This window comes from Cetorhinus maximus, unplaced genomic scaffold (genome assembly GCF_964194155.1).
Source record: "Cetorhinus maximus unplaced genomic scaffold, sCetMax3.hap1.1 HAP1_SCAFFOLD_829, whole genome shotgun sequence".
Taxonomy (NCBI): Eukaryota; Metazoa; Chordata; class Chondrichthyes; order Lamniformes; family Cetorhinidae; genus Cetorhinus; species Cetorhinus maximus.
The window spans coordinates 95,890-106,868 of record NW_027596771.1 but is presented as its reverse complement, the minus strand read 5'-3'; the positions used below and the strand labels follow the sequence as shown (position 1 = coordinate 106,868).

The 10,979-nt window shown below is 52.1% G+C and overlaps 1 non-coding gene across 1 annotated transcript; it reads right to left on the bottom strand.

Moving 5' to 3' along the window:
• Positions 1-3,351: 3,351 nt before the first annotated feature.
• On the bottom strand, positions 3,352-3,534 carry LOC144674837 (U2 spliceosomal RNA). Its single transcript, XR_013574643.1, has one exon. It is a non-coding gene; the product is annotated as a U2 spliceosomal RNA (small nuclear RNA).
• Between the last annotated feature and the right edge of the window lie 7,445 nt (positions 3,535-10,979).

The window sequence follows — 10,979 nt, the reverse complement described above, 5'->3', positions numbered from 1 at the left end:
ACTTTATTCATAAAATATCTTCAATCACATTCCAAACCATTTCAAAAACAACCTTACAAGGGTACAATCCAGGGTTAAACTTTTACAAAATGTATCACCAGGTGCATTAGTACAAACAATATTACAATCATTTACAGCCTTTCATTTTGATCTGTACAGCCCGAGGGGCTCTAAACAGTTCCCAGTCTCTCGGTGCGCTGTGGTAGAAAGGTCTTAGACAGCGACCCTTCCCCATTGCGCCTTTGCGGCAGCTGCCCCAAGCTTTAGTGCGTCCCTCAGCACGTAGTCCTGGACTTTGGATTGTGCCAGTCCGCAACAATCGGTCGGGGACAACTCTTTGTGCTGGAAGACCAACAAGTTTCGGGCAGACCAAAGCGCCTCTTTCACCGAGTTGATGATCCTCCAGCTGCAGTCGATGTTTGTCTCGGTGTGTGTCCCTGGGAACAGCCCGTAGAGCACAGAGTCCTGTGTCACAGAACTGCTCGGGATGAACCTCGACAGCAACCACTGCATCTCTCTCCAGACTTTCTTTGCAAAGGCACAATCCACAAGGAGGTGGACAACGGTCTCTTCCCCACCACAGCCACCTCGAGGGCAACGTGCAGAGGGGGTGAGCTTCCTGGCGTGTAGGAAGGATCTGACGGGGAGGGCCTTTCTCACCACCAGCCAAGCTACGTCTTGGTGCTTGTTGGAAAGTTCTGGCGATGAGGCATTCTGCCAAATGACTTTGACAGTCTGCTCGGGGAACCATCCCACAGGGTCCACCCTCTCCTTATCCCTCAGGGCCTCTAGGACGTTACGTGCTGACCACTGCCTGATGGACTTGTGGTCAAAGGTGTTTTTCTGCATCAATTTTTCCACCAGGGACAGGTGGTACGGCACGGTCCAACTACTTGGAGCGTTCCGCGGCAGCGTGGCCAGACCCATCCTTCGCAACACCGGGGACAGGTAGAACCTCAGCACGTAGTGACACTTGGTGTTTGCGTACTGAGGGTCTACGCACCGCTTGATGCAGCCGCACACAAAGGTGGCCATCAGTATGAGGGCGATGTTGGGCACGTTTTTTCCCCCTTTATCTAGAGGCTTGTAGATCGCGTCCCTGCGGACACGATCCATTTTCGACCTCCAGATAAAGCGGAAGATGGCTCGAGTGATCGCCGTCGCGCAGGAGTCTGGAATGGGCCAGACCTGCGCCACGTACAGCAACAGCGAGAGTACCTCACACCTGATGACCAGGTTCTTACCCGCAATGGAGAGGGAGCGTCGCTCCCACATGCCCAGTTTCCTCTTCACCATAGCCACTCGCTCCTTCCAGTTTCTAACGCATGCCCCGGTCCCTCCGAACCATATCCCCAGCACCTTCAGGCCGTCAGCCCTGACAGTGAAGGGGACAAAGGATCGGTCAGCCCAGTTCCCAAAGAACATGGCCTCGCTCTTCCCACGATTTACCTTGGCTCCCGAGGCCAGTTCGAACTGGTCGCAGATGTGCATCAGTCTGCGCACCGACAGCGGATCCGAGCAGAAGACGGCGACGTCGTCCATGTACAGGGAGGCTTTTACCTGAGTGCCTCCACTGCCTGGGATCGTCACTCCTCTTATGCCCGGATCCTTCCTGATGGACTCGGCAAAGGGTTCTATGCAACACACGAAAAGGACAGGCGAGAGAGGACAGCCCTGCCTGACTCCAGATTTAATCGGAAAGCTATCCGTTTCCCACCCATTGATTGAGACCGCGCTACTGATGTTAGTGTAGAGCAGTTGGATCCAATTTCGAATTCCCTCCCCAAAGCCCATTTTGGAGAGCACATCCCCCATGTAGGTGTGCGATATTCTGTCAAAGGCCTTCTCCTGATCCAAGCTGATGAGGCAGGTATCCACACCCCTGTCCTGTACATAGGCAATCGTATCCCTGAGCAGCGCCAGGCTGTCAGAGATCTTCCTGCCTGGCACAGAGCAGGTCTGGTCAGGGTGAATCACCAATTCCAGAGCGGATTTGACCCGGTTGGCGATGACCTTGGACAGAATCTTATAGTCCACATTCAACAGTGAAATGGGTCGCCAATTTCTAATTTCCTCCCTTTCCCCCTTGTGCTTGTAGATGAGGGTGATGATGCCTTTCCTCATGGATTCTGACATACTACCGGTCAGGAGCATACTCTCGTACACTCGTAGCAGGTCTGGGCCGATCAAGTCCCACAGAGCCGAATACAACTCCGCCGGCAAGCCGTCGCTTCCGGGGGTTTTACTCTTCTCGAAGGACTCGAGGGCCTTAGTCAGTTCCTCAGGAGTTAGCGGTTTGTCCAGGCTCTCCCGCGTACTGTGGTCTAAGACCTCCGTGATAGAGGACAGGAAGGACTGGGAGGCCGTGCTGTCCGTGGGCTTCACGTCATACAGTCCGGCATAAAAGGATTTGCTGATCCTCAGAATGTCGGACCGTGATGACTTTACTGAGCCGTCTTCTTCCTTCAGGCTGCTGATCACAGAGCGCTCTCTGTGTACCTTTTGGAAGAAGAAACGTGAGCACGTCTCATCCTGCTCCACGGAGCGGACTCTGGAACGGAAGATGATCTTGGAGGCCTCCGAGGCAAAGTGCGAGGCTTGCTGGCCCTTCACCTCTTGGAGCTCCTCCTTGACATCGACCCCCATCGACCGCAGCCGGAGCAGATTCTGCATCTTTTCCTGGAGTCGGGACATTTCCCTCTGTTCCTTTCTAGCTTTCTGGGTGCCTTTGAGGATGAAGAACCTCTTGATGCTTCCCTTGATCACTTCCCACCAGTGTGTCAGGGACTCAAAGAGGGGTTTCACGGTTCTCCAACCTTTGTAATCCCTCTTGAGCTCCTCAATGTTCTCTGGGGTCAGCAGTTGCACATTTAGCTTCCATGCCCCCCTGCCCACCCTCAGGTCTTCCTCCAAGTGGCAGTCCGCCAGTAGGAGGCAGTGGTCAGAGAAGAACACCGGCTTGACCTCGGTGGATCTGACTGTGAATGCACGGGACACAAACAGGAAGTCTATCCTGGAACGAATGGACCCGTCTGGCCGCGACCAGGTGTATCTACGCTGCGCTCCGTCTGCAGGGTTGCTGAAGACGTCGTGCAGCTTGGCATCCTTAACTGTTTCCATCAGGGATCTGGACGTAGCGTCCAATCTGCTGCCGGCCCTGCCGGCGAGTGTTGGGTGAGAGTGCGTGTTTTTTGTGTGTAGCTGCTGCGGGTGAGTGAGTGAGTGAGAGAGAGAGAGAGAGAGAGAGAGAAAGAAAGAAAGTTGGATTTTGGAACATGTACATGTTGAGAAGTAAAGAAAGCAGATGTTTGTAAGAAAACTATTTTTAGCATTGAAAATCCCCTGGAAAGGGGAGGGTGCACCGTTCCCAGAGATACTGCAATACCGGGTCGATGCGTGGAGTGGACGGAGCAAGCCCCTATTCCATCTCCCTGTTCCAAAAATCAATTTAATATATGGTCCCCAGATAAGGGACGTATCAGATATTAAACTGATAAGAACAGATTTTTTTTTTTTTTTTTTTTGTAAAAATATACTTTATTCATAAAAATCTTCAATCACATTCAAAACCATTTCAAAAACAACATTACAAGGGTACAATCCAGGTTAAACTTTTACAAAATGTATCACCAGGTGCATCAGTACAAACAATATTACAGTCATTTACAGCCTTTCATTTTGATCTGTACAGCCCGAGGGGCTCTAAACAGTTCCCAGTCTCTCGGTGCGCTGTGGTAGAAAGGTCTTAGACAGCGACCCTTCCCCATTGCGCCTTTGCGGCAGCTGCCCCAAGCTTTAGTGCGTCCCTCAGCACGTAGTCCTGGACTTTGGATTGTGCCAGTCCGCAACAATCGGTCGGGGACAACTCTTTGTGCTGGAAGACCAACAAGTTTCGGGCAGACCAAAGCGCGTCTTTCACCGAGTTGATGATCCTCCAGCTGCAGTTGATGTTTGTCTCGGTGTGTGTCCCTGGGAACAGCCCGTAGAGCACAGAGTCCTGTGTCACAGAACTGCTCGGGATGAACCTCGACAGCAACCACTGCATCTCTCTCCAGACTTTCTTTGCAAAGGCACAATCCACAAGGAGGTGAACAACGGTCTCTTCCCCACCACAGCCACCTCGAGGGCATCGTGCAGAGGGGGTGAGACTCCTGGCGTGTAGGAAGGATCTGACGGGGAGGGCCTTTCTCACCACCAGCCAAGCTACGTCTTGGTGCTTGTTGGAAAGTTCTGGCGATGAGGCATTCTGCCAAATGACTTTGACAGTCTGCTCGGGGAACCATCCCACAGGGTCCACCCTCTCCTTATCCCTCAGGGCCTCTAGGACGTTACGTGCTGACCACTGCCTGATGGACTTGTGGTCAAAGGTGTTTTTCTGCATCAATTTTTCCACCAGGGACAGGTGGTACGGCACGGTCCAACTACTTGGAGCGTTCCGCGGCAGCGTGGCCAGACCCATCCTTCGCAACACCGGGGACAGGTAGAACCTCAGCACGTAGTGACACTTGGTGTTTGCGTACTGAGGGTCTACGCACCGCTTGATGCAGCCACACACAAAGGTGGCCATCAGTATGAGGGCGATGTTGGGCACGTTTTTTCCCCCTTTATCTAGAGGCTTGTACATCGCGTCCCTGCAGACACGATCCATTTTCGACCTCCAGATAAAGCGGAAGATGGCTCGAGTGATCGCCATCGCGCAGGAGTGTGGAATGGGCCAGACCTGCGCCACGTACAGCAACAGCGAGAGTACCTCACACCTGATGACCAGGTTCTTACCCGCAATGGAGAGGGAGCGTCGCTCCCACATGCCCAGTTTCCTTTTCACCATAGCCACTCGCTCCTTCCAGTTTCTAACGCATACCCCGGTCCCTCTGAACCATATCCCCAGCACCTTCAGGCCGTCAGCACTGACGGTGAAGGGGACAAAGGATCGGTCAGCCCAGTTCCCAAAGAACACGGCCTCGCTCTTCCCACGATTTACCTTGGCTCCCGAGTCCAGTTCGAACTGGTCGCAGATGTGGATCAGTCTGCACACCGACAGCGGATCAGAACAGAAGACGGCGACATCGTCCATGTACAGGGAGGCTTTGATCTGAGTGCCTCCACTGCCTGGGATCGTCACTCCTCTAATGCCCGGATCCTTCCTGATGGACTCAGCAAAGAACAGGCGAGAGAGGACAGCCCTGCCTGACTCCAGATTTAATTGGAAAGCTATCTGATTCCCACCCATTGATTGAGACTGCGCTACTGATGTTAGTGTAGAGTAGGATCCAACTGGATCCAATTGCGAATTCCCTCCCCAAACCCCATTTTGAGAGCACATCCACCATGTAGGTGTGCGATATTCTGTCAAAGGCTTTCTCCTAATCCAGGCTGATGAGGCAGGTGTCCACACCCCTGTCCTGCACATAGGCAATCGTATCCCTGAGCAGCGCCAGGCTGTCAGAGATCTTCCTGCCCGGCACAGTGCAGGTCTGGTCAGGGTGTATCACCAATTCCAGAGCGGATTTGACCCGATTGGCGATGACCTTGGACAGAATCTTATAGTCCACATTCAACAGTGAAATGGGTCGCCAATTTCTAATTTCCTCCCTTTCTTCCTTGTGCTTGTACATGAGGGTGATGATGCCTTTCCTCATGGATTCTGACATACTGCCGGCCAGGAGCATACTCTCGTACACCCCTAGCAGGTCTGGGCCCATCCAGTCCCACAGAGCCCAATACAACTCCGCCGGCAAGCCGTCGCTTCTGGGGAGATTTACTCTTCTCGAAGGACTCAAGGGCCTAAGTCAGTTCGTCAGGAGTTCGCGGTTTGTCCAGCCTCTCCCGTGTACTGTCGCCTAAGACCTCCGTGATAGAGGACAAGGAGGACTGGGAGGCCGTGCTGTCCGTCGGCTTCACGTCATAAAATCCGGCATAAAAGGATTTGCTGATCCTCAAAATGTCGGACTGCGCTGACTTTACTGATCTGTCTTCTTCATTCAGGCTGCTGAACACAGAGCTCTCTCTCTGTTCCTTTTGGAAGAAGAAACGTGAGCACGTCTCATCCTGCTCCACGGAGCGGACTCTGGAACGGAAGATGTTCTTGGAGGCAAAGTGCGAGGCTTGCTGGCTCTTCACCTCTTGGAGTTCTTCCTTGACATCGACCCCCACCGACTGCAGCCGGAGCAGATTCTGCATGTTTTTCTGGAGTCGGGACATTTCCCTCTCTTCCTTTCTAGCTTTCTGGATGCTTTTGAGGATGAAAAACCTCTTGGTGTTTCCCTTGATCGCTTCCCACCAGTGTGTCAGACTCAAAGAGGGGTTTCATGGTTCTCCAACCTTCATAAGCCCTCTTGAGCTCCTCAATGTTCTCTGGGGTCAGCAGTTGCACGAATAGCTTCCATGCCCCCCTGCCCACCCTCAGGTCCTTCTCCAAGTGGCAGTCCGCCAGTAGGATGCAGTGGTCAGAGAAGAACACCGGCTTGACCTCGGTGGATCTGACTGTGAATGCACGGGACACAAAGAGGAAGTCTATCCTGGAACGAATGGACCCGTCTGGCCGCGACCAGGTGTATCTACGCTGCGCTCCGTCTGCAGGGTTGCTGAAGACGTCGTGCAGCTTGGCATCCTTAACTGTTTCCATCAGGGATCTGGACGTAGCGTCCAATCTGCTTCCGGCCCTGCCGGATCGTCCAGCCGCATCGATGATGCAGTTGAAGTCCCCGCCCAGAATGACCGGCCTGGAGGTCGCCAGCAGCAGTGGGAGCTGCTGAAAAACCTCCAGCCGCTCAGCCCCTTGTGCCGGGCCGTACACGTTAATTAACCGGAGTGGAGCGTTCTTGTACATTACGTCTGCTACCAGGAGTCGCCCGCCCACCACCTCCTTGACCTCGGAGACGGTGAAGTTGCCTCCCCGCAGCAGAATACCCAGGCCGGAGGAACGAGAGTCGTTTCCGCCCGACCAGATCGATGGCCCGTGGGACCACCATCGTGACCATTGCCTGTAGGAGCTGAGGTGCGGTATCGCACACTCCTGCAGAAACAACAGGTCAGCTTTGACCTTGGCTAGGTAGTCCAAGGTCGCAACACATCGCGTAGTAGATTTAATGCTACGCACATTTATGGATACAATCTTTAAACCCATATTAAAGCATTTATTCTCCTACCAAACCCACTGTCTCTGAGAGTCCCAGACCTTTAGTCTGCTCCTTCATACCCGTAGTGAGCTCAAATTCCTTCACTTTGGATGGGCTGAGGTAGATCTCCTTGGCCGTGTTCTGCTCCGGTGGCATCTGGAGGTTCACGTAGTGAGCGGATTTTGAGATGACCTTTGCTGGAGAAGCTTCTCCAAAACTCACCCCCTCTGGGGGGTTGCTGTTCCCGGCTTCCTGGAGCTGGGGTGCGATGATTGCCTCACTGCTCCCAGATTCCAGGGGCTGTGGTGCACTGGCCTCCTCAGGTTGCAGGCCAAGTTGGGGTGCGCTGGTCTCCTTGTTGTCTCCAATTTTCTGGAGCTCGGGTGTCTCGTCCTCCAACGCCCTGGAGCTTTGCCGCCTCTTCTGTCGGTGCCGCTCTGGCACTTCCTCATCCGAAGAGCTGCTGCCCTTGTCATCCGTGTCGGATGGGAGACGCCTCTTGCCGCTTCTCTGGGAAACGCCTTTGCTTCTTCTTCGCTCCCTCTTACTTTTCTTGTTCTTCACCGTCCGCCACTCCCCCTGCTGCTTTTCCACTGCTGCCTCCTCCTCCATTGATTCGCTGTCCTGAGGACTGGAAGGTTCAGGGGGTAGTGCTGTTGATTGGCTCTCTGTTGCCTCAATCTCTTTCTCCACCTTGTCTCTCTCTGTGTCCTCCTTTGTCCCGTTGAGCTCCCTGGGGGCCTTGGTGGTTGGAGTGACACGGAACATTTCTTCTGCTTCCCCGTGGTCGGCTTTGGCTGCCTGTGCGTAAGTACGGCAGCGTTTGGGGCAGGTCCTGTAGAGGTGACTTGCCTCGCCACACAGGTTGCAGCACTTGGCCTGTTTGCAGTCTTTTGTCTGGTGCCCTTCCTGTTTGCAGATCTTGCAGAGGGAGGCGCTGCAGTTGGCCGCCACATGACCAGCCTTGCCGCATGAGCGACAATGCTTGGGTTGCCCAGCGTAGACCAGGTAGCCACGGTTTCCCCCGATAGCGAAACTGGAAGGAGGGTGGAAAATGGCTCCCTTACCATCGGTCTTTAGCGTGACCTTAAACAGGCGTTTGCCTGTCCAGATCCCCAAGTCGTCTCGAATCTCGGTGCCGCTCCCCACCTTATCGAAGTACCTGGTGAGGAAGGTGACCACGTCGGCGACAGGGACGAAGGGGTTGTACACATGCACCATCACCTCACGTTCCCGTTGCAACGGCAGAGAAAAGTGCGGCTCCGCCGTCAGGATTTTCATCTCCGGCAGGTCTCTCTTCTCCTCGAACACCCTCAGGAGCCGGACGCAGTCTGCCACCCGCTTGAACGTCACGTCAAAATAACCGCCTTTGCGGGAGTCGTGCAGGGTGAAGATCTCCGTAGCTTGGAAGCCGCACGCCTTCAACAGGATCCTCCTGGTGAAGAAGCCCCGATCCATAGGTGATCCTCCTTCGCTGTGGTTCACCGTGACTCGGACGGTGATAGGTAACCCACGGTATGGATTTCGATTGCGATTGGTTATAGCCCTTCCATCCCGACCTTGCCTTGGTAGGACCATGGTGTCGCCCCTGCAACACTTGATCTTAGCCAAAAGGCCGAGAAGCGATTCCATTCGCCTTCCTTGTTACCTGCTGTACCTGCATACTAGCTTTCAGCGATTCGTGCGCGAGGACACCCAGATCCCTCTGTGCTGAAGCATTTCTGAAGTTTCTCTCCATTTGAATAATAAGTCGCCTTTTTATTCTTCTGACCAAAATGGATAACCGCACACTTATTAAACTTATTTAACTTAGTTAAACTCCATCTGCCAAATTTTGGCCCATTCACCTAACCTGTCCATATCCATTTGTAAATTTCTTATTTCTTCATTGCAACTTACTTTCCCACCTATTTTGGTGTCATCTGCAAATTTAGCTATAGTACCTTCTACTCCTGAATCCAAGTAAATAGTTGGGGCCCGAGGACCGAACCCTGTGGCACCCCACTAGTTACAGCTTGGCATCCACAAAAGACCCATTTATCTTGACTCTCTGCTTTCTGTTGGTTAGCCAATCCTCTATCCAAGCTAATATATTACCCTTAGCTGCGTGTGATCTTATCTTGTGTATTAATCTTTTGTGCGGCACCTTATCAAATGCCTTCTGGAAGTCCAGACATACTACATCTACAGGATCCCCGTTATCCACTTTGCTTGTCACATCTTCAAAGAACTCTAGCAAATTAGTCAAACACGATTTACTCTTCGTAAAGCCATGCCGACTCTGAGGGATTGCATTTTGACTTGCATTTTAGGAAGGTAGTGGAGGCATTGGAGAGAGTGCAGAAGAGGTTTACGAGTTTGGTTCCAGGGGCGAGGAAGTTGAGTTATGAAGTAAGATTGGAGAAGTTGGGACTGTATTCCTTGGGGAAAAGAAGTCTGAGAGGAGACTTGATAGAGGTATTGAAAATCATGAGGGGTCTGGAGAGAGTAGATAGGGAGAAACTGTTTGCACCGGGGCAAGGATCGAGAAGGAGAGGGCACAGGTTTAAAGTAACTGGCAAAAGAAGCAAAAGCGATAGGAGCAGCGAGCGGTCAGGGTCTGGAATGCACCACCTGATAGCGCGGCGGAGGCAGGTTCAATTGAAGAGGGAATGAGATGATTATTTGAAAAGAAAGCATGTGCCGGGTTACGTGGAGAAGGCAGGAGAAAGGCACGAGGTGAAATGTTCACCGGGAGAGCTGGTGCAGGCACGACGGGCGGAATGGGCTCCTTGTGCAATGTAAGGATTGTGTGAATGTGGATGTAGAGGTTTCGGAGTAGCTGTGTAAAGTGTGTGAGCTTTGAGGTGTGAGTTTTGATTGTTGCTGTGTCAGCAGCAGCAGCGGCAGCGGCAGCAGAGAGCTGGTTTAAAATGTTGTGAGGCGAAAGGTGCAGCTGAGAGAGTGTTTGAGAGGTGTATTTGCAAGTGAAAGCTGTTTTTGTATAAGTGAGGTAGAGTGTTTGTGAGATGAGAGTGCTGTCTGTGAGTGTTGGGTGAGCGTGCGTGTTTTTTGTGTGTAGCTGCTGCGGGTGAGTGAGTGAGAGAGAGAGAGAGAGAGAGAGAGAGAAAGAAAGAAAGTTGGATAAAAACAAAAAGCTAAAAGCTACTGCGGATGCTGGAAATCCAAAACAAAATAAAAACAGAATTACCTGGAAAAACTCAGCAAGTCTGGCAGCATCGGCGGAGAAGAAACCAGTCAACGTTTCGAGCCCTCATGGCCCTTCAGCAGAACTGAAGCATAGTTTCAACAAGGGAGAAATATAAATTGGTTTAAGGTGGGTGGGGGGGGAAGAGACACATTGAGGGTGTAGTGTGAGCAGATAATCAAAAGATGTCAGAGACAAAAGGGTCAAAGAGGTGTTGAAGGTGGTGGTCTTTGTCTGAGAAAAGTGCTAATTAAGAATGACTAAAGACCTTTAGTCTTTCCACCCCACCCCCACTAGAGCTGTACTTTGAATATCCTGTCTTGCATTCTTAATTAGCACTTTTCTCAGACAAAGACCACCACCTTCAACACCTCTTTGACCCTTTTGTCTCTGACATCTTTTGATTATCTGCTCACACCACACCCTCAATGTGTCTCTTCCCCCCCACCCACCTTAAACCAATTTATATTTCTCCCTTGTTGAAACTATGCTTCAGTTCTGCTGAAGGGCCATGAGGGCTCGAAACGTTGACTGATTTCTTCTCCGCCGATGCTGCCAGACTTGCTGAGTTTTTCCAAAGAAAGTTGGATTTTGGAACATGTACATGTTGAGAAGTAAAGAAAGCAGATGTTTGTAAGAAAACTATTTTTAGCATTGAAAATCCCCTGGAAAGG